Source organism: Ceratotherium simum, chromosome 21, assembly GCF_057802395.1.
Source record: "Ceratotherium simum simum isolate JZ-2026a chromosome 21, ASM5780239v1, whole genome shotgun sequence".
In the NCBI taxonomy this organism is placed as follows: Eukaryota; Metazoa; Chordata; class Mammalia; order Perissodactyla; family Rhinocerotidae; genus Ceratotherium; species Ceratotherium simum.
Window position 1 is genome coordinate 44,505,843 of NC_141920.1, and position 24,640 is coordinate 44,530,482.

At 38.4% G+C, this 24,640-nt stretch overlaps 1 long non-coding RNA gene across 1 annotated transcript; it reads right to left on the bottom strand.

Annotated features, from left to right (window-relative positions):
* Positions 1-981: 981 nt before the first annotated feature.
* LOC147914301 (uncharacterized) lies at positions 982-24,340 on the bottom strand. Its single transcript, XR_015555527.1, has 3 exons — positions 23,990-24,340; positions 21,220-21,538; positions 982-1,247 (listed from the first exon to the last, which is right to left on the bottom strand). It is a non-coding gene; the product is annotated as an uncharacterized LOC147914301 (long non-coding RNA).
* Positions 24,341-24,640: the final 300 nt, after the last annotated feature.

Genomic DNA, 24,640 nt, shown 5'->3' on the forward strand with positions numbered 1-24,640 from the left:
TATTCACAGCTTCATGCGAACAAACTAGACAAGTTAGATGAAACAAATTCCTAGCAAGAAATTACCAAAACTGACTCACAAAGTAATGTAAAATCTAAATAGGTTAATATCAAGCAAAGACATTGAATTAGTAATTTTAAATCTTCGCACAAAGAAAAGCCCAGACCCAGCGGGCTTCACTGGTGAATTCCATCAAACATTTAATGAAAATGAGTGGGATAATACAGTCCTACACAAATTCTATAAAAAAATAGAAGAGGAAAGAACAATTTCCAACCCATTTTATGAGGCCAGTATTACCCTGACACCAACGCTAGACAAAGACATCACAAGAAAAGACTACAGACAAATATCCCTTGTGAACATAGATGCAAAAATCCTTAATAAAATACTAGCAAATCAAATCCAACAACATATAAAGAGGAATGGTGGTTGCTGTATACCTTTGACTCAGAGTTCCAACAAAGTTGATTCTGACAGTTTTTGCTCATTTTTTCAGTGTTTTTCTAGAGGGACAGGCACTTGGAGCTGCCTACTCTGCCATTTTCACTGATGTCATTGCCCTGGTTGACTTCTTAACTGCAATCTCATGAGAGATCTTTTTTTTTAATTTTTTGTTTATTGCAGTAACATTGGTTTATAACATTGTATAAATTTCAGGTGTACATCATTATACTTCTATTTCTGCATAGATTACATCATGTTCACCACCCAAATACTAATTACAACCCATCACCACACACCTGTGCCAGATTATCCCTTTCACCCTCCTCCTTCCCCGCTTCCCCTCTGGTAACCACCAATCCAATCTCTGTCTCTATGTGTTTGTTTATTGTTGTTATCTACTACTTGATGAAGGAAATCATACGGTATTTGACCTTCTCCCTCTGACTTATTTCACTTTGCATAATACCCTCAATGTCCATCCATGTTGTCACAAATGGCTGGATTTCATCGTTTCTTATGGCTGAGTAGTATTCCATTGTGTATATATACCACATCTTCTTTATCCATTCGTCCCTTGATGGGCACTTAGGTTGCTTCCAAAAAATCAAGGATAGAACTACCATATGATCCAGCTATTCCACTGCTGGGTATTTATCCAAAGAACTTGAAAACACCAATGCATAAAGATACATGCCCCCCTGTGTTCATTGCAGCGTTATTGACAATAGTCATGAGAGATCTTGATCCAGAACCATCCAGCTAAGCCACTCCCAAATTTATGACCTGCAGAAACTGTGAAACTGTGAGATGATAAATGTTTAGTGTTTTAAGTCAAATTTTAGAGTAATCTGTTACACAGCAACAGATAACTAAAACTAGATTATACACTACGACTAAGTGAGCTTTTCCCTAGGAATTCAAGGATGGTTATACATTTGAAAATAAATTAATGTAAAACATTGTATTAATAGAATAAAGGACAAAACATATAATCATCTTAGTAGATGGAACAAAAGCATTTGATAGAAGCCTACATCCACTCATAAAAAAAAAAAAAAAAACCTCTCAACAAACTAGGAAAACACCCTCAACATGAAGAAGAGCATCTTTGGAAAACCTACAGCTAACATCAAACTTATGGTGAAAGACTGGCTGATTTCCATATAAGAGTAGTAACATGGTAAAGATGTCCTTTTTCACCACTTCTAGTAGAGGTTATACTGGAATTTCTAGCCAGTCCCATAAATCAAGTAAAAAAAATTAAAGGTGTATAGGTTAAAATAGAAGAAGTAAAACTGCCTTATGTTGCAAATTACATGATCTTCTAGGTAGAAAATCCTAGAGAATTTACCAAAAAATGAGGATAATTAACTTTAGCAAGGTTTCAGGACATAAGAATCAATATAGAAAAGTTCACTGTGTTTCTATATGCTAGAAATGAACAATCCAAAATGAAATTATGAAACAAATCTATCCATAATAGCATAAAAAAAGTAAAATACTCATGAAAAAATTTAGCACAAGAAATGCAAGCCCTTTCTATTGAAAACTACAAAACACTGCTAGGAGAAATTATATTTCTCAAGTAAGTTTCATGTAGGCAGTCTATAGTTGTGTCTCGCTTCTTTATCCAGTCTGATGATCTCTGCTCATTAAAATTGGAATCTTTAGAGAACATGCATTTAATGTGGTCACCTATATTACTGGGTTTAAATATACTGACTTGATATTTTCTATTCCATCTGCTCCTTTTGTCCTCTTTTCTCTCTGTTGCCTTCTTTTGAAGTGAGTACTTTTATGATTCCATTTTATCTCCTTTGTTGATATATTGTATATAGCACTTTGGTTTTAAGCATTTGGTTTAGAGTTACAGTAAATATCTTTAACTTATCATAGTCTACCTTTAACTAACATTATACCATTTCATGTATAATATTAGAATAATAAAGCATATTCCATTTCTCCTCTCCCAGATTTGTGATGTTGTTATGATACCTTTGATTTCTACATTTATTAAAACCACAATACATTTTTATTATTTTTGCTGTAAGCAGTTCAATTTTCTTTTAAGGATTTTAAAAATAAGAAAAAAGTATTTTATATTTACTTGATCATTTACCATTTACTGTGTTTTTCATTCTTTTGTGTAGATCCAGTTTTTCATCTATCATATCTTTCTGAATGAAGGATTTGTATTAACATTTCTTATAGTACAAGGTCTGGTAGTGATTTCCTTCAGCTTTTGTATGCTGAGAAACTATTTTGCCTTCAGTTTTTAAAGATATCTTTGCTAGGCATAGAATTCTAGACTGACAATTGTTTTCTTTCCATATTTTAAAGATGTTCCTGCACTGTCTTCTGTCTGTATTGTTTCCTGAGGGCTGTCATTCTTATATTTGCTTCTTTATTCATAATCGTCCTTTTTCTATGGCTGCTTTTAAACTCTTCTTTTTATGATTACTTTTTATGGTTTTTATGATTACTTTGTTCTTTTATTTGGGGGGGCGGTGAGGAAGATTGGCCCTGGGCCAACATCCATGCCCATCTTCCTCTACTTTATATGTGGGACACCTGCCACAGCATGGCTTGATAAGTGGTGTGTAGCATGCCTGGGATCCAAACCTGCGAACCCCAGGCCTCTGAAGCGGAGCATGCAAACTTAACCGCTATGCCACCAAGCCAGCCCTGACTCTATTCTTTTTTTTAGCTTTTTTTGAGTGTGTTTCATTTTGGATAGTTTCTATTCTTATGTCTTCAAGATCATTAATCATTTCTTCTGCAATGTCAAATCTTCTGTCAGTCCTACCTAGTGTATCTTTCATTTTCAGACATTGTAATTTTCTTCTCTAGACATTCAATTTGGGCCATCTCATAGACAGAATTAAGGAATCTCCCTCTTCACCTCACTCCAATTCTGAATTCCCCTCATACACACTCTGTCCTTCAGAGGTCTATTTTTCCAGTTCTTCTGGCCTGAAAAATAGTTTTTCTCAGAATTTTCGATGCCCATACTACCATGCAGCTCTGTGACTGGTACTGTCCTCAGGGCTAAGCTATGAAAGAGAAAAAGAAAAATGGGAATTTCCTCCACACTCTTTGGATAACAGGGACACCTTTTCATGGGTGCTTTGGTCCAAAAGATGGGGTTTCTATTGAGTTTTCTCCACTCACACAATCACTATGTGCCTCTGCAACACTGTTTTTGCTTACTTTTAAGAGTACTTAGGTAGTGGTTTTTTGTATTTTGTTTTTGGTTGTAATCACTGAATGAGATAGGTTGTAGTGGGTTTACTCCATCTTGGGCAAAATTTGAAGCCTACTTTTTTCACCCTATTTATGTCTCTGAAACTCACATATGATTTTTTTGCAGAGAGCATAAAGTCAGATCTTGCTTCTTTTTTAATCCAATCTGACAATTTTTGTCTTTTGTTTAGAATATTTAGTTCATTCACACTTAAGGCAATTACTGATATACTAGATTTACGACTGCCAATTTGCTTTTTGTTTTCAATGTGCATCATGTCTTTTTTATTCTTCTGTTCCTCCATTACCACATTATTTTTTGTCAAACAAATACTTCTTAGTGTATCATTTTAACTACTCTGTTGAGTTTTTCTAGTTTTTTAAAAAGATTTTTTAATGGTTGCTCTAGGTATTATAATGTATATTTTTAACTTATCATCACTCACTTCAGGTTAATATTGACTTAACTCTGGTAAAATATATCAACTTGGTCCTAGTATAGATCCATTTCTTTCCCCTCCTTAAGATATTATTGTCTTAAATATTACATCTCTATATGTTATGTAACCATACACACGCTCATACAATCTTTATATTTATTATTTATACAATATTTATTTTAACATCTTGAGTTATTATGGTACATTTGTTGTAACTGATGAACCACTATTGATATATTACTATTGACTAAGGTCCATAGTTTACATTTGCTCTTTGTGTTGTGCAGTATAGAACTACAGGTTTTGGATAAATGCATAATGTCATGCATCCACCATTATAGTTTCAAAAAGAATAGTTTCCCAGCCCTAAAAATTCTCCTGTGCTCTACTTATTCATCCCCATCTCCAAACCCCAAACCACTGGCAACCACTGATCTTCTTGTCTTTACAGTTTTGCCTTTTCCAGAATGTCACATAGTTGGAATTATACAGTATGTAGCCTTTTCAGACTGGCTTCTTTCAGACTGGCTGCATTTAAGGTCCATCCATGTCTTTTTCTAGCTTGATAGCTCATTTCTTTCTATTACCAAATAATATGCCATTGTATGGAAGTATCACAGGATGTGTATTCAGTTACCTATTGAAGGTCATCTTGATTGCTTCCAATTTTTGGTGATTATCAATAAAGCTGGTGTAAACATTCATGTGCAGGTTTTTGTGTGGACATAGTTTTTTGGCTCATTTGGGTAAATATATGGGAGTGTGATTGCTGGATCATATGGTAAGAGTATGATTAGTTTTCTAAGCAACAGCCAGACTGTCTTAAAAGTGACTATACCATTTTGTATTCCCACCAGCAATGATAAGAGTTCCTGATGCTCCACATCTTTGCTAGCATTTGGTGTTGTCAGTGTTTTAGATTTTAGCCATTGTAGCAGGTTTGTAGTGGTATCTCGTTGTTGTTTTAATTTACAGTTCCCTAGTGATGTATGATGATGAGCATCTTTTCATATGCTTATTTGTCATCTGTATATCATCTTTGATGAAATGTCTGTTCAGATCATTTGCCCATTTAAAAGGTGTGTTTTTTGTTTTTTTATTGTTGATTTTTAAGAGTTCTTTGTGTATTTTGGATAACAGCCCTTTATCACATATGTGTTTTGCAAAGATTTTCTCCCTGTCTGTGACTTGTCTTTGCTCTCTTTTGCAGAGCAGTTTTTCATTTTAATGAAGTCCAACTTGTCAATTTATTCTCTCATGACTTTTGGTGGTGTATGTAAAAGTCACTGCCAAACACTTAACATAATTCCCTCAAGGTCCACCTATGTTGTTGCAAATGGCAGGATTTCCTTCTTTTTTATGGCTGAATAATATTCTACTGTGTATATATACCACATTTTCTTCCTCCAGTCATCCATCGATGGACGCATACATTGTTGCCATGTCTTGGCTATTGTGAATAATGCTGCAATGAATATGGGATTGTGGGTATCTCTGTAAGATCCTGTTTTCATTTTCTTTGGATATACACCCAGAAGTTGGATTGCTGGATCATATGGTAGTTCTATTTTAACTTTTTGAAGAAGTGCCATACCATTTTCCATAGTGTCTGCACCAATTTACATTCCCACTAAAAGTGCATTATCCTTGTTGTACTATCCAGGGTTGAACTATCCTTGCATCCTAGGGATAAATCCAATTTGATCATAGTGTGTGATCCTTTTAATATGCTGTTGAATTTGGTTTGCTAGTATGTTGTTGAGAATTTTTACATCTACGTGTATCAGAGACATTGGCCTGTAGTTTTCTTTTCTTGTAGTGACCTTATCTGGTTTTGATATCAAGATAATGCTGGCATTGTAAAATGAATGTGGAAGTATTCCCTCCTCTTCAATTTTTTGGAAGTTGGAGAAGTGCTGGCATTAATTATTCTTTAAATGTTTGGTAGAATTCACCAGTGAAGCCATCTGGTCCTTGGATTTTCTTTGTTGGGAGGCTTTTGATTACTGATTCAATCTGCTTATACATTATTGGTCTGTTCAGATTTTCTATTTCTTCATGATTTAGTCTTGTGTATGCTTCTAGAAGTATATCAATTGCTTCTAGATTGTCCAATTTGTTGGCATATAATTGTTCATAATAGTATCTTATGATCCTTTGTATTTCTGTGCTATCTGTTGTAATGTCTCTTCTTTCATTTATAATTTTATTAATTGAATATTCTCTTTTTTTCTTGGTAAATCTGGCTAAAGGTTTGTCACTTTTGTTTATCTTTTCAAAAAACCAACACTAAGTGTCATGGATCTTTTATATTGTTTTTCTATTCTTTCTTTCATTTATTTCTGCTCTGATCTTTGTCATTTCCTTCCATATGCTAACTTTTTTCCCCAGTAATTTTATTGAGATCATAATGGTTTATAACATTGTGTAATTTTGGGGGTGTGTTATTATTTGTCAATTTCTGAGTAGACTTCATCATGCTCACCACCAGTAGTCTAAATTTTGTCCATCACCATACATATGTGTCCCTTTACCCCCTTCAGTCACCCTCAGCCCCTTCCCTTTTGGTAACCATTAATCTGTTCTCTTTATCCATGTATTTGTTTATCTTCCATGTATGGGTGAAATCACACAGCATTTGTCTTTCTCTGTCTGGCTTATGTTGCTTAACATCATATGCTCAAGGAGCATCCATGTTTTTGCAAATGGGACGATTTTGTCTCTTTTTTTAATGGCAGAGTCGTATTCCATTGAATATACATACCATATCTTCTTTATCCATTCATCGGTCAATGGGCACTTGGGTTGTTTCCACATCTTGGCTATTGTAAATAATGCTGCAGTGAACATAAGGGTGCATAAGTCTCTTTGAATTGTTGATTTCAAGTTCTTTGGATAAATACCCAGTAGTGGGATACCTGGGTCATACGGTATTTCTATTTTTAATTTTTTGAGAATTCTCCATACTGTTTTCCATAGTGGCTGCATCAATTTACAAAGCTACCAGCAGTGTTGAGGGTTCCCTTTTCTCCACATCCTCTCCAACCTTTGTTATTTATTTTTGTCTTGGTAATTATAGCCATTCTGACAGGTGTAAGATGATATCTCACTGTAGTTTTGATTTGCATTTCCCTAATGATTAGTGATTTGAACATCTTTTCATGTGCCTGTTGGCTATCTGTATATCTTCTTTGGAAAAGTGTCTTTTCATATCCTCTGCCTGTATTTTGATTGAATTGTTTGTTTTTTTGTTGTTGAGTTGTATGAGTTCTTTATATATTTTGGAAATTAACCCCTTGTCAGATATATGATTTGCAAATATTTTCTCCCAGTTGGTGGGTTGTCTTTTCATTTTGTTCATGGTTTCCTTTGCATTGCAGAAGCTTTTTAGTCTTATGTAGTCCCACTTGTTTATTTTTTCTTTTGTTTCCCTTGCCCGAGTATACATGGTATTTGAAAAGATGCTGCTGAGACCATTGTCAAATAGTGTACTGCCTATATTTTCTTCTAGGAGTTTTATGGTTTCAGGTCCTACATTCAAACCTTTAACCCATTTTGAGTTAATTTTTGTGTATGGCAAAAGATAATGGTCTACTCTCATTCTTTTGCATGTGGCTGTCCAGTTTTCCCAGCACCATTTATTGAAAAGATTTTCCTTTCTCCATTGTATGTTCTTGTCTGCCTTGTCAAAGATTAGCTGTCTGTAGATGTGTGGTTTTATTTCTGGGTTTTCAGTTCTGTTCCATTGATCTGTGTGCATGTCTTTGTGCCAGCACCCTGCTGTTTTGATTACTATAGCTTTGTAGTATATTTTGAAGGCAGGGATTGTATGCCTCCAGCTTTGTTCTTTTTTCTCAGGATTGCATTAGCTAGTCGGGGTCTTTTGTTACCTCATATGAATTTTAGGATTCTCTGTTCTATTTCTGTGAAGAATGTCATTGGGATTCTGATTGGGATTGGGTTGAATCTGTAGATTGCTTTAGGTAGTATGGACATTTTAACTATGTTTATTCTTGCAACCCAGAGTATGGAATATATTTCCATTTCTTTATGTCTTCTTCAATTTCTTTCAATAGTGTCTTATAGTTTTCACTGTATATGTCTTTCACCTCTTTGGTTAAGTTTATTCCTAGATATTTTATTCTTTTTGTTGTGATTGTAAATGGGATTGTAATCTTGACTTCTCTTTCTGCTAGTTCATTGTTAGTGTATAGAAAAGCAACTGATTTTTGTAAGTTGAATTTGCACCCTGCAACTTTGCTGTAGTTGTTATTTCCAATTATTCTCTGATGACTTCTTTAGAGTTTTCTATATATAAGATCATGTCATCTGCAAACAGCGAGAGTTTCACTTCTTTCCTTCCAGTTTAGATTCCTTTTATTTCTTTTTCTTGCCTAATTGCTCTGGCCAAAACCTCCAGTACTATGTTGAATAGGAGTGGCAAGAGTGGGCACCGTTCTCTTGTTTCTGTTCTGACAGGGATGGCTTTCAGTTTTTCTCCATTGAGTATGATGTTGGTTGTGGGTTTGTCATATATGGGCTTTATTATGTTGAGGTACTTTCCTTCTATACCCATTTTATTGAGAGTTTTCATCATAAATCGATGTTGGATCTTGTCAAATGCTTTCTCTGCATCTATTGAGATGATCATGTGATTCTTATTCCTCATTTTGTTATTGTGGTCTATCACACTGATTGATTTGTTGATGTTGAACTATCCCTGTGTCCCTGGAATAAATCTCACTTGATCATAGTGTATGATCCTTTTAATGCATTGCTGTATTCAGTTTGCAAATATTTTGTTGAGGGTTTTTGCATCTATGTTCATCAGTGATATTGGCCTGTAATTGTCCTTCTTTGTGTTGTCCTTGTCTGGTTTTGGTATCAGGGTAATGTTGGCCTCATAGAATGAGTTAGAAAGTGTTCCATCTTCTTCAATTTTTTGGAATAGTTTGAGAAGGACAGGTGTTAAATCTTCTTTGAATGTTTGGTAGAATTCTCCAGAGAAGACATCTGGCCCTGGACTTTTGTTTTTTGGGAGGTTTTGATCACTGTTTCAATCTCTTTACTTCTGATTGTTCTATTCAGATTCTCTATTTCTTCTTGATTTGGTTTTGGGAGGTTGTATGAGTCTAAGAATTTATCCATTTCTTCTACATTATCCAATTTGTGGGCATATAGTTTTTCATAGTATTCTCTTATAATCCTTTGTAATTCTGTGGTATCCATTGTAATTTCTCCTCTTTCATTTCTAATTTTATTTATTTGATCCTTCTCTCTTTCTTTCTTAGTGAGTCTGGCTAAGGGTTTGTCAATTTTGTTTATCTTCTCAAAGAACTAGTTCTATGTTTCATTGATCCTTTCTAGGATCTATTTTATTTTTGTTTCAATTTCATTTATTTGTGTTCTATTTTTTATTATTTCCCTCCTTATGCTGACTTTGGGCTTTGTTCTTCTTTTTCTAATTCTGTTAGGTGTAGTTTTAGGTTGCTTACTTGGGATTTTTCTTGTTTGTTAAGGTGGGCCTGTATTGCTATGAATTTCCCTCTCAGGACCGCTTTTGCTGCATCCCATATGAGTTGGCATGGTGTATTTTCATTTCCATTTGTCTCCAGATATTTTTTGATTTCTCCTTTGATTTCTCCATTGATCCAATAGTTGTTCAGTAGCATGTTGCTTAGTCTCCACATATTTGTCACTTTCTCAGTTTTTTTCTTGTAGTTGATTTCTAGTTTCATAGCATTATGGTCGGAAAAGATGCTTGATGTGATTTCAATCTTCTTCAATTTATTGAGGCTTGCCTTGTTTCCCAGCATATGGTCTATCTTTGAGAATGTTCCATGTGCACTTGAGAAGAATGTGTATTCTGCTGTTTTTGGATGGAATGCTCTCTATATATCTATTAAGTCCATCTGATCAAGTGATTCATTTAAACCCACTATTTCCTTATTGACTTTCTGTCTGGATGATCTATCCATTGATGTAAGTGGGGTGTTGTAGTCCCCTACTATTATTGTGTTGTTGTTAATTTCTCCCTTTAAGTCTGGTAATAGTTGGTTTATGTACTTTGGTGCTCCTGTGTTAGGTGCATATACATTCATAAGTGTTATGTCCTCTTTGTGGAATGTCCCTTTTTTCATTAGATACTGCCCCTCTTTTTCTCTCGTTGTCTTTTTTAACTTGACACCTGCTCTAAGTATGACAACACCTGATTTGTTTGCCATTAGCTTGGAGTATTGTTTTCCATCCCTTCACTCTGAGCCTGTGGTTGTATTTAGAGCTGAGAAGTGTTTCCTGGAGGCAGCATATTGTTGGGTCTTGCTTTTTAATCCATCCAGCTACTCTGTGTCTTTTGATTGGAGAATTAAATCCATTTACTTTTAGAGTGATTATTGATATATGAGGGATTAATACTGCTATTTGTTTTTGAGAAAGATTGGCCCTGAGGTAACATCTGTTGCCAGTCTTCTTTTTGCTTGAGGAAGATTGTCAGTGAGCTAACATCTCAGCCAATCTTCCTCTATTTTGTATGTGGGATACTGCCACAGCAAGGCTTGATGAACAGTGTGTTGGTCTGCACCTAGGTTCTGAACTGGTGATCCCTAGGCTGCCAAAATGGAGTGCGCAAACTTAACCACTAAGCCACTGGGCCAGACTCTTAATACTGCTACTTTTATCTCTTTTTTTCTGGTTGTTCTATATTTCCCTTGTTTCTTTTCCCCTTTATTATCGACTGCCATTTCCATTTGGTGTTTTTCTGTACTGGTTTTCTCAGTTTTCCCTTTATTTATGATTTGTGTATCTGTTCTGATTTTTTGTTTAGTGGTTACCATGAGGTTTGTATAGAAGATCTCATAGATGGATAGTCCATTTTCTGATAGCCTCTTATCTCCACTAGCCTAAGCAGGTTCCATCTCTTTCCTCTTCCCCTTCTGAGTTATTATTGTCACAAATTATTCTGTTTTGTGTTGTGAGCTTGAGACTAAGCTGAAGTGTTTATAGTTACTTTTGATGCTTTCCTTCCCTTTATCTTTTAAGTTATAATTGAGTATTTGCTTCCTTGTTCTGATGGAGAGCTGTAATTTTCTGATTTTGTCTAATTATCTCCTTGCTCAAAGTTTTGCAGACATTTGCCTTTTTGCTTCTGGTGTGAGGGCATCTTTAATCATTTCTTGTAGGGGAGGTCTAGTGGCGATGAACTCCCTCAGCTTTTGTTTTCTGGGAAAGCTTTTATCTCTCCACCATATCTGAAGGAAAGTTTTGCTGGATAGAGTATTCTTGGGTGAAATTTTTTGTCTTTCAGTATTTTGAATTTATCATTCCATTATCTCCTAGCCTGTAGGGTTTCTGCCAAGATATCTGCTGAAAGCCTGATAGAGGTTCCTTTGTAGGTTATTTTCTTCTGCCTTGCTGCCCTTAACATATTTTCTTTGTCATTGACTTTTGCCAGTTTTACTATTATATGCCTTAGAGAAGGTCTTTTAGGATTGATGTAATTAGGTAGTCTATTAGCTTCATGTATTTGTAAATCCGGTTCCTTCTCCAGGCTTAGGAAGTTCTCAGCAGTTATTTCTTTGAATAAGCTCTCTGTTCCTTTCTCCCTCCCTTCTGCCTCTGGAATACCTATAATCCTTATGTTGCTTTTCCTAATTGAGTCAGATATTTCTCAAAGAATTCCTTCATTTTTTAAAAATCTTAGTTCTCTCTCCTCCTCCACCTGTAGCATTTCTATATTTCTATCCTCTTTTTTTTTTTTTTTTTTTTTTCTTCAGTTTTATTGACATATAACTAACATATAACCTTTTGCAGTAACATTGGTTTATAACATTGTAAAAATTTCAGGTGTACATCATTGTACTTCTATTTCTGCATAGATTACATCATGTTCACCACCAAAATACTAATTACAACCCATCACCACACACATGTACCCAATTATCCCTTCACCCTCCTCCCTCCCCCCTTCCCCTCTGGTAACCACCAATCCAATCTCTGTCCCTATGTGTTTGTTTATTGTTGTTATTATCTACTACTTAATGAAGGAAATCATACGGTATTTGACCTTCTCCCTCTGACTTATTTCACTTTGCATCATGCCCTCAATGTCCATCCATGTTGTCACAAATGGCTGGATTTCATCGTTTCTTATGGCTGAGTAGTATTCCATTGTGTATATATACCACAGCTTTTTCATCCATTCGTCCCTTGATGGGCACTTAGGTTGCTTCCAAGTCTTGGCTATTGTGAATAAGGCTGCAATGAACACAGGGGTGCATGTACCTTTGCAAATTGGTGTTTTCAAGTTCTTTGGATAAATACCCAACAGTGGAATAGCTGGATCATATGGTAGTTCTATCCTTGATTTTTTGAGGAATCTCCATACTGTTTTCCATAGTGGCTGCACCAGTTTGCACTCCCACCAGCAGTGTATGAGAGTTCCCTTCTCTCCACATCCTCTCCAACACATGTTGTTTCCTGTCTTGTTAATTATAGCCATTCTGACGGGCGTGAGGTGATATCTCATTGTAGTTTTGATTTGCATTTCCCTGATAGTTAGTGATTTTGAACATCTTTTCATGTGTCTGTTGGCCATCTGTATATCTTCTTTGGAGAAATGTCTGTTCAGGTCTTTTGCCCATTTTTTAATTGGGTTGGTAGGTTTTTTGTTGTTGAGATGCATGAGTTCTTTATATATTTTGGAGATTAAGCCCTTATCAGATGTATGGTTTGCAAATATCTTCTCCCAATTGTTAGGTTGTCTTTTCGTTTTGTTGATGGTTTCCTTTGCTGTGCAGAAGCTTTTTAGTTTGATGTAGTCCCATTTGTTTATTTTTTCTATTGTTTCTCTTGCCCGGTCAGATGTGGTGTTTGAAAAGATGTTGCTAAGACTGATGTCGAAGAGCGTACTGCCTATGTTTTCTTCTAGAACTTTCACAGTTTCAGGTCTTACATTCAAGTCTTTAATCCATTTGGAGTTAATTTTTGTGTATGGTGTAAGGTAAGGCTCTACTTTCATTTTTTTGCATATGGCTATCCAGTTTTCCCAACACCATTTGTTGAAGAGACTTTCTTTTCCCCATTGTATGTTCTTGGCTCCTTTGTCAAAGATTAGCTGTCCATAGATGTGTGGGTTTATTTCTGGGCTTTCGATTCTATTCCATTGATCTCTGTGTCTGTTTTTGTGCCAGTACCATGCTGTTTTGGTTACTATAGCTTTGTAGTATATTTTGAAATCAGGGAGTGTGATACCTCCAGCTTTGTTCTTTTTTCTCAGGATTCCTTTAGCTATTCGGGGTCTTTTGTTGTTCCATATAAATTTTAGGATTCTTTGTTCTATTTCTGTGAAAAATGTTGTTGGAACTTTGATAGGGATTGCATTGAATCTATAGATGGCTTTAGGAAGTATGGACATCTTAACTATGTTAATTCTTCCAATCCAAGAGCACGGAATATCTTTCCATTTCTTTGTGTCTTCTTCAATTTCTTTCAGAAATGTTTTATAGTTTTCGTGTACAGATCTTTCACCTCTTTGGTTAAGTTTATTCCTAGGTATTTTATTCTTTTTGTTGCAATTGTAAATGGGATGGTATTCTTAATTTCTCTTTCTGCTACTTCGTTGTTAGTGTACAGAAATGCAACTGATTTTTGTATGTTGATTTTGTATCCTGCAACTTTACCATATTCGTTTATTACTTCCAAAAGTTTTCTGGTGGATTCTTTAGGGTTTTCTATATATAAAATCATGTCATCTGCAAATAGTGACAGTTTCACTTCTTCCTTTCCAATTTGGATCCCTTTTATTTCTTTCTCTTGCCTGATTGCTCTGGCTAGGACTTCCAATACTATGTTAAATAGGAGTGGTGACAGTGGGCATCCTTGTCTGGTTCCTGTTCTTAGAGGGATAGCTTTCAGTTTTTCACCATTGAGGATGATATTAGCTGTGGGTTTCTCATATATGGTCTTTATTATGTTGAGGTACTTTCCTTCTATACCCATTTTATTCAGAGTTTTTATCATAAATGGATGCTGGATCTTGTCAAATGCTTTCTCTGCATCTATTGAGATGATCATGTGATTTTTTTCTTCATTTTATTAATGTGGTGTATTACGTTGATTGATTTGCGAATGTTAAACCATCCCTGCATCCCTGGAATAAATCCCACTTGATCATGGTGTATAATCTTTTTAACGTATTGTTGTATGCGATTTGCTAGTATTTTGTTGAGGATTTTCGCATCGATGTTCATCAGTGATATTGGCCTGTAATTTTCTTTTTTGTGTTGTCCTTGTCTGGTTTTGGTATCAGGGTAATGTCAGCTTCGTAGAATGAGTTAGGAGCTTCCCCCTCCTCAATTTTTGGAAGAGTTTGAGAAGGATAGGTATTAAGTCTTCTTTGAATGTTTGGTAGAATTCACCAGGGAAGCCGCCTGGTCCTGGACTTTTATTTTTGGGGAGGTTTGTGATTACTGTTTCGATCTCCTTACTGGTGATTGGTCTATTCAAATTCTCTACTTCTTCTTGATCCAGTTTTGGAAGGTTGTATGATTCTAAGAATTTATCCATTTCTTCCAGATTGTCGAATTGGTTGGCATATAGTTTTCCATAGTATTCTCTTATAATCTTTTTGTATTTCTCAGTTGTTTGTTGTACTCTTTCCTCTTTCATTTCTGTTTTTACTTATTTGCGCCTTCTCTTTTTTTTTCTTGGTGAGTCTAGCTAAAGGTTTGTCTATTTTGTTGATCTTTTCAAAGAACCAGCTCTTGGTTTTATTAATTTTTCTATTGTTTTTTTGGTCTCTATTTCATTTATTTCTGCTCTGATTTTTATTATTTCCCTTCTTCTACTGATTTTGGGCTTTGTTTGTTCTTCTTTTTCCAGTTCCTTTAGGTGCATTGTTAGATTGTTTATTTGAGATTTTTCTTGTTTGTTGAGATAGGCCTGTATTGCTATAAACTTCCCTCTTAGAACCGCTTTTGCTGTATCCCATAAATTCTGGCATGTCGTATTTTCATTTTCATTTGTCTCCAGGTATTTTTTGATTTCTTCTTTGATTTCTTCATTAACCCAGTCGTTGTTCAGTAGCATTTTGTTTAATCTCCATGTATTTGTGGCTTTTCTGATTTTCTTCCTATAGTTGATTTCTAGTTTCATACCTTTGTGGTCAGAAAAGATGCTTGGTATTATTTCAATCTTCTTAAATTTATGGAGACTTGTTTTGTGGCCTAATATGTGATCAATCCTGGAGAACGTTCCATGTGCATTTGAAAAGAACGTGTATTCTTCGGTTTTTGGATGGAATGCTCTGTATATATCTACTAGGTCCATCTGTTCTAGTGTGTCGTTTAAGGCCAATGTTTCCTTATTGATCTTCTGTTTGGATGATCTATCCGTTGGTGTAAGTGGAGTGTTAAAGTCCCCTACTATTATTGTGTTACTGTCTATTTCTGTTTTTATGTCTGTTAATAATTGCTTTATATATTTAGGTGCACCTACATTGGGTGCGTAGATATTTACAAGTGTTATATCCTCTTGTTGGATTGTTCCCTTGATCATTATGTAATGCCCTTCTTTGTCTCGTTTTACAGTTTTTGTTTTAAAGTCTATTTTGTCTGATATGAGTACTGCTACCCCAGCTTTCTTTTCATTGCCATTTGCGTGGAGTATCTTTTTCCATCCCTTCACTTTCAGTTTGTGAGTGTCTTTAGGTCTGAAGTGTGTCTCTTGTATGCAGCATATATATGGGTCTTGTTTTTTTATCCAGTCAGCCACCCTATGCCTTTTAATTGGAGCATTTAGTCCATTGACGTTTAAAGTAGCTATTGGTAAGTATGTACTTACTGCCATTTTTTAACTTTTTTTTTTTTTTTTTTTTTCCTCAGTGTTTTAGTAGTCCTTCTCTGTTCCTTACTTCTTCTATACAGAATTGATGGTCACTTTAGTTTGACCTCTGTCTGAAAGCTGTACTCTTTAACTACCCTCCTCCCTCCTTTTATGTTTTTGATATCATATCCAACCTCTTTTTTGTGCATTTGTATCCATTACGTTCTAATCGTGGAAATAGATAATTTTTCCTATTTGTGGTCTTCTCTTTTCCCCTTAAATCAGACCCTTTAACATTTCTTGTAACACTGGTTTCTTGGTGACAAACTCCTTTAATTTTTGCTTATCTGGGAAAATTTTGATCTCTCCTTCCATTTTGAATGATAACCTTGCTGGGTAGAGTATTCTTGGCTGTAAGTTTTTTCCTTTTAGCACTTTAAATATATCATGCCATTCTCTTCTAGCCTGTAAGGTTTCTGCTGAGAAGTCAGCTGATAGCCTTATGGGGTTTCCTTTGTATGTAACTTGACATTCTCTTGCGGCTTTTAGGATTCTCTCTTTATCTTTAATTCTGGACATTTTGATTATGATGTGTCTTGGTGTGGGCCTCTTTGGGTTTATCTTGTTTGGAGCTCTCTGTGCCTCCTGTACCTGGATGTCTGTTTCCTTCCTTAGGTTAGGGAAGTTTTCATCTATTATTTCTTGAAATAGATTCTCTGCCCCCTTGTCTCGCTCTTCTCCTTCCGGGACACCTATAACACGGATGTTAGTGCGCTTGATGTTGTCCCAGAGGTCCCTTAGACTGTCCTCACTCTTTTTAATTCTTTTCTCTTTTACCTGTTCACCTTGGGTAATTTCTTCTAGCCTTTCTTCCAGCTCACAGATCCGTTCTTCTGTATCCTCTACTCTGCTTTTGAGTCCCTCTAATGAGTTTTTCATTTCCAGTATTGTGTTCTTCATTTCTGATTGGTTCTTTTTTATATCTTCCATTTCTTTGTTGACATTCTCACTGAGTCCATCTATTCTTCTCCCCAGATCAGTGAGCATCCTTAACACTCTTAGTTTGAACTCTCTGTCGGGTAGGTTGCTCATTTCTGTTTCACTAAGTTCCTTTTCTGGGGTTTTGTCCTGTTCCCTTACTTGGAATGTATTCTTTTGCCTCTTCATTTTGCCTCTTTCCCTGTGCTTGTGTCTACGTATTAGGTAGGTCAGCTACATCTCCTGCTCTTGGATAGGTGACCTTATGTAAGTGATGGCTTAGGAGGCTTCCAGTGTGCTTCCCTCAGTTCTCAATGTTCCAGGGGTGACCCCTATGTGGGCTACGTGTATCCTTCTGCTGTGGCCTGTTTGCCCTCCCTGTAGGCGCCAGGAGGCTGAGTTATGCTCCTGGCCAGCTGTTGTAATGCTCAGCTGCTTGTAGTTGTTGTGGGCCCTTCAGTCTCTTTATCAGGTGTGGGGAGCCCCAGCACAGTTGGCTGCAAGTTCTAATACCACATTTGTGTTGCAGTATTTCTTTTAAGTGAGTAGGCCCCCAGCGTGGCAGGTTGTTAGGCTCAGGGCCTTACAATTGCTGTAAGCCTCTAGACTATTAGGTCTCTTGTCAGCTCTCTGAGGATTGCAGCTGGGTGGGGCTGCCCTCAGGCACAGGAGCACCCAATTGTTTCAGGTTTTGGAAGGTGGAGCAAACCTCCTATGTGGGTCTTTGAGAAGTACAAGTCTTCTGTGGCTGAGAAGCCCTGCCGCCCACAGGTCCACACACACAGTCAACACAGTCCTGCCCGTGTGAGCACCCGACCTCCCCAAGTGGACCCAGTCTCTCCACGGCGGGAGCCCCACACACTCTGCCACCGCCCCACACTCTCCACCCGCTCCTTGTGCACACCTTGCCCCGCTCAAGTCAGCTCAGTTGCCAGGCTGCAGAGAATCCAGTCACCAATCTATGCAGGCCCACACGTTGCCTGAGGGCTTGTTGTTGGGTGGGGCCAGTCTCTAGGGTGGGCTGCCTGCCCTGGCTGAGCTGGATTAAATCGGTGCTCTAGCGGGTGGAGCAGACCCTGGGCTAGCAGGTCTCAGGGAGAGGTCCAATGGCGGCTGTGTCAACACGCGCACACCAGGCCACAACAATGGCCGCCGCCAATGTCCCAGTCCCTGGAGAGGTCTCACCCTCACCGAGATGCACTCAGGGCCTATTAGGTGAGTCTCTTGTCACCGAAGCACTGTGCACCTTTCTTTCTGGTGATTTTAGAATGCTTTCTGAACGGGTGAGTTTATGAGCTGGCCCTTTAAGAGCCAGTTTTAGTTTCTTTGTGAACCGGGTTTTCTGGGGGTGCTACCCAATGCTTTAGTAGCAGGCAAAGTCAGATATTATGCCACTGGTGTCGATTGTGCTGGGTCCACAAAATGCCCACAGCGGGGGCGCTCCCCGGCTCAGGGCCCCGCGCCTCCAGGGAGGCTGCGTACCTGTGAGCTGCTCCCGGCGGCCGTGAAGCTGGCGGTTTGTGACGGCGGCGTTTTTCCTCTCCAGAAGGGAGTCTCTGCCTCTTCTACCCCAGTTAGGATTGTCCGTTGTTGCAGGAGTTCCTCTTATCCAGTTTTCAGTGCTGTCTCAGGGGTAATTTTTCCACGAGTAGTTGTAAATTGGCTGTGTCCACGGGAGGAGGTGAGTTCAGAGTCTGCCTACGCCGCCATCTTGACTCCGCCCCCTCTATCCTCTAACTCACTAATTTTTTCCTCCATAACATCAGCTCTATTTTTAAGGATTCTAGATTATTTTTTATTTCATTAATTGTGTTCTTCATCTCCAGAATTTCTGCTTTTTTTTTTTTTTATAGTTTCAGTCTCTTTGGTGAAGTATTCCTTCTTCTCATTAATTTTATTCCTGAGCTCATTGAACTATCTTTTTGAGTTTTCTTGTAACTTGTTGAGTTTCTTTATGACAGCTATTTTGAATTCTCTGTCATTTAGATTGCAAATTTCTGTGCCTTCAGGATTGGTTTCTGAAGAATTGTCATTTTCCTCCTGGTCTGAATTGTTGCTGTAGTTTCTCATGGTGTTTGATGAACTAATCTTTTGTTGGCACATTTGTGGTAGTATTAGATCACTACTGGTGACCTAATTAGGTACACTAGGGGGAAGCAGTAGCTGAGTTTCTGATCCCACCCCGTCTGCTGGAAGTTGTGGGGGTACTATGGGCACTTGCACCTGGGCACAACCTGGAGAGCTTTCAGGGTATGTGTAGACTGTGCATGGTGGCCAGGACTTACTCGCAGGGTCTGAACCTGGGCCACTCCTTGGGGCCACAGCAACACAGATGGCTCTCCCACCACCAAGAAAGTGATCACAAGTGGGCTAAGGGCTGCTGCCACCTCTTCCTTTGGTCTCCCCAAAGTGCATTCCCACTTCTGGGGCACAGCAGTTCTATGGACGTTCACGTGGGCTGGGAATGCTCTCATCCCAGTGCACAGATCTGCCGCCACCTCTTCTTGCAGTCCTGCCGGCTGCTGTGCTTGGTGGGTGGGGCTTCCCTGTGGGGACCAAGCCAGGGCCACTCTTTGGGGCAACAGGGGCATGGTGGGATCCCCCACTGCCAGGAAAATGATCATGAGTGGGCTAAAGGCTGCCACTGCCTCTTCCTACAGTCACCCAGGGTCCATTCCCACTTTTGGGGTGTACATAGCAGCAGTACTATGGGCGCTCATGCCAGGCTGGAAAGCATTTTTGCACATGCACAGTGCAGCCAGGGAAGGGCAGAGAGTGCTCACCTAACTCCACCACTTCCTGGAGAGCCAGTCAATCCACCTTCAGAAGAATAGCTGTGTGGGTCTCTCAGGCATCCTGTTGTGCTATGTGGGTCTCCTCCATTGGTCAATGAATGTCCATTTAGTTGTAGTTCAAAGGGGGAGAGATAAAGGGAACAGTTCACTCCTCCATGTTGCTGATGTCACTCCCTCTCCATATGCTAACTTTGCCTTGGTTTGTTCTTCTTTTTCGTATTTCCATTTTCATTTGTTTCAAGATTTTTTTTATTTCTTCTTTTACCCATTGGTTGTTTAGGGGTATGTTTAATTTCCACATATTTGTGAATTTTCCAGTTTTCCATCTGTTATTGATTTCTAGTTTCATATCATTGTAGTCGGGAAAGATACTTTGTATGATTTCAATCTTTTAAAATTTGCTAAGACTTGATTTATGGCCTAACATGATCTATCCTGGAGAATGCTCCATGTGCACTTGAGAAGAATGTGTATTATGTCACTATTGGATGGAATGTTCTGTATGTGACTGTTAGGTCCATTTGGTCTAAAGTATAGTTCAAGTTCAATGTTTCCTTATTGATTTTAAGTCTGGATGATCTATCCATTGTTGAAAGTGGGGTACTAAAGTCCCCTGCTATTATTGTATTGTTGGGTATTTCTCCTTTCAGATCTGTTAGTATTTGCTTAATATATTTAGGTGCTCCAATGTTGGATGCATATATGTTTCCAACTGTTATATCCTCTTGATGAATTAACCCTTTTATCATTATATAATGACCTTCTTTGTCTCTTGTTATAGTTTTTGGATTAAAGTCTATTTTGTCTGATATAAGCATAGATACCCTTGCTCTCTTTTGGTTTCCATTTGCATGGAATATCTTTTTCCATCTGCTTGTTTTGAGCTTACGTGTGTCCTTAAAGCTGTGATGAGTCTCTTGTAGGCAGCACATAGTTGAGTCTTGTTTTTTGTTTTTGTTTTTTTTTTAATCCATTCAGCCATGCTATGCCTTTTGGTTGGAGAATTTAATTTTAAAGTTATTATTAATAGGTAAGGATTTACTAATGCTATCTTATTAACTGTTTTCTGGCTGTTTTGTAGTTCTTTTGTTCCTTTCTTCCTCTCTTGCTGTCTTCCTTTGTGATTTGATGATGATTTTCCATTGTGGTACACTCTGATTTTCTTCTTTTTATCTTATGTGTATCTACTGTAGATTTATGTTTTGTCATTACCTTGAGGTTTACATAAAGCATCTTATATCTATAACAGTCTATTTTAAGCTGATAACAACTTAACTTTGATGGCATATAAAATCTCTACCCTTTTTCTCCCTGCCCGCATTTTACGTTTTTGATGTCACAATTTACACCTTTTTATATTGTGTATTCATTAACAAATTATTGTGGCTATATCTATATTTAATACTTCTGTCCCTTAACGTTTATACTAAAGTTAAGTGATTAACACACCACTATATTACAGTATTGGAGTATTCTGAATTTGATTATATACTTACCTTTACCAGTGTGTTGTATATTTTCCTATGTTTTATGTTACTAATTAGCAGCAAGGAGAACTCTTTCAAGCCAGGGAGTTCCTCTTGGCACTAAGTTGTGCCAGCACTGGGGATGGGATGGTGCAGCAAGATGAAGCTGTTCTTCCTACTCTTTTTGTGCAGTTATTCTCAGGCTCTTTTTGTTCCACTCTGTGGCTGAAGCTTCTTAAGTGGAGTCCTGGGCTCTCCCAGTGCTATTTTCATTCATGGATAGCTGTTCAATTGCTGATCTTTGTCAGAGGATGGAGGCTGGGTTCTCCTACGCCACCATTTTGGTTACCTATGCATATATTTTGAAAGAAAAAATATACCTACTGATTTTTTCTCACTTAATAAATTGCAAACACAGGGAGTTAATTTCAGATAAAATTATTCATTCAACAGATATTTACATACTACTTATATATTACTATATACAAATAGAATAGAGAAAACAGATGACTAGTGTGTAGGTACCAAAAAGCCTAAATCCTCACACAAATTTGGTCCTTAACCTTCTGAGAATTAGGGTAAATGATCTCATTGTGTTATGTTAGTATTTTTAGTGCTTATTTTATAGTGCCAAAAACAGGCTTAATTGAAAACATTAAAGTAATTATATTACTTATTCCCTAGTTTCTCTTTCTGTATAATCACTATTAGGGCAGAATATCTTCCTACGGGCATGATAAAAGATAAACAGAAAACAGATAATAATACAAGATATAAGATACCCAAATAATTAGGTCTCAAACTTCAAATTTCACAATTCATTCTCATCTTGGCATTTACTTGGAGAAGCAACAAGATGTGGTTAAAAGAGTGGCTTTTACACAGAGACCTGCATTTGAATCCAAGATGCATTTGAATCTAATGACTAGCTGGCACCCTCAGTATGTTCCTTAACCCATTAATGTAAAGGATTCTATGGCTAGTCTGGATTTCCTGTACTACTGTGTATGAAGGTCTATTTCCTGTGGATGGCTAGAAGTGGTACTGACTGGGAGTTTCATATATGTCCAGGGCTTACTGATAAGCAGTTGTCACTCTAGGGGGTAAAGGCTGCAGATGCTTCACAGGCTTAGATGAGGAGAACTCTGCCCCATTTTGGGAGGAGTCTTGGCTTTTCCTGGACACTACATCAATTTTTGTCAAAGAAGAGTACTCTTGTTTTGTTTATTTCCTTCACCTAGGTCTCAATTTCCTCATCAGTGAAAAGGGGATAATAGCCCTCATTTGTCAGGATGATTGTGAGGGTAACTAAGACAGTGCCTGGTACAAGGTAGGTGATCAATAAGTGGATCGATAAGTGATGAGGTCAAGCTTATCATCATATAATTTTATGAGGGACACATGGTACACCAGGGTGGGTTAAAGATGCTTGCTGAGGGACACATGCCCACAACCCCCCTTTGGCAAAGGCTCAGTGTTCTCTCAGCAGTGGTCTTCCTGAAAGACCAGCCCATACATTAAGGCATATGACATTAAGACTGCCTCCAGAAGGGGGATTCTGCAGAGAATGACCTCTACAGCTGAGCTGCTACCACTGCAGACCTAAGGTAGCAGACTGGAGGCACAGAGCAGGCAGTGACACTCCAATGAGAAGTTTGGGAAGAAGTGGAAAGTTGAATGGATGGAGTCAACACAGGTCCCTTCTTTTCACAGCTGTCTTAAGGTCCCTTCGGAGAAGGCTAAGCTGGGCTTAGCCAGGTCTGCCTTCTGACTTACCCATAGGACTGGGAGCTGTTACTTGGCTTGCAAGCATTCAGATAGCCTAGGTGCCTACCATATACATTTGGAGATTATAAAGAAAGGACAGAATGAGTCTCTGACATACCCTTTCTCCTTCCAATATTTATAGATGGCAGGAGCTGGATCTTCTGGAAGGTCACTGTGGTAGTTTCAAAATAAGTCTACAAATTCTTTGAAATGCCTTCCCTCAAAAAGTGGACCTAGGGCCGGCCCCGTGGCTTAGCGGTTAAGTGCGTGCACTCTGCTACTGGCGGCCTGGGTTCGGATTCCGGGCGAGCACCAACGTACCGCTTATCCAGCCATGCTGAGGCCGCGTCCTACATACAGCAACTAGAATGTGCAACTATGACACACAACTATCTACTGGGGCTTTGGGGGAAAAAAAGGAGGAGGATTGGCAATAGATGTTAGCTCAGAGCCGGTCTTCCTCAGCAAAAAGAGGAGGATTAGCACGGATGTTAGCTCAGGGCTGATCTTCCTCACAAAAAAAAAAAAAGTGTACCTAGTCCCCTGCTTGCCCCCTGTCCTTGAATGTGGGCTGGGCCTAATGACTAGAATGAGCAGAATGTGGTGGAAGTGATAGCCTGTCACTTCTGAGAGCAGGTCACACAGCTTCCCCCTGCTTCTCTGCTTTCTTGCTCTTGGAACCCAGCCACCATGTTGTACAGAAGCTCAGGCCACATGCAGAGGGAATGTATGGCTGTTGCACCAGCGTCCCCAGTTAGGCCCTCAGCCCATAGCCAGCATCAACCACCAGACATGTGAGTGAACGAGCATTCAGATGATTCCAGCCCCAAACCTTCAAGTCTGATAAACCATCCCCTTTGTGCCCTGTCAGAATTCCCGTTCCCCAGAAACTGTGAGAAATAAGAAATGATTACTGCTGCTATGCCACCAAAATTTGGTGTAATTGGTTATGCAGGAATAGATAACCAATATAGCCAGTTTGTTGTGACAAGTTAGAGCACCTTAACGTAATTCCATGATCGGACCTACTCACCGATATTTGGCATAGGCGGCAGATGACTGTCATCGATCTATGTTCCAAGGGTCATTGAAGGGTCTAGACAAGAAAAGCATTTTTCAGTTGGATAAGGTAAAGCAGTGATTCTCAACAGGCTACCATTCCTAGAGGTCGTTCTGGAAATTTGTGGAAGCGTGGTTGGAGGTGGAGCCAGGGATTCTAGATATGCAGCAATATGCAAGGCAGTCCTGCAAAATAAAGAATTAGCTCATATCCCACACAGCTTTCAAATGTTCTTTGCCCCCTGGCTTCTGTTGGATCTGGCCAATGCCTGGCCCTGTGAGGAGAGTGGAGGGTGGAGGGAGAGAGGTTAGGGTATTCACTATCCTGGTTTCCTCCCCACCCAGCGGGTATGTCGGCAGTGGCCAAGTTCCTCTGCCCAAGGCTACAGCTCTGGTGGGGGGACCCTCTCCTTCAGCTCCTCGACTCACTGAGTTCCATCAACTGCTGCCTCCCCTTGAACCTTCAGGAACATGTGCTAGTCCCTTGAGAGTCTCAGCCTTCCCTGATGGTTTCCCTTAAGCCTGCCTATACCTTCATGAAACAGTCTTCACTTCCTCCTTCAAGCATGCCATCTATTTCCTGCTGGGGTGCTGATTGATACTTCATATATCCACCATTTCCCCT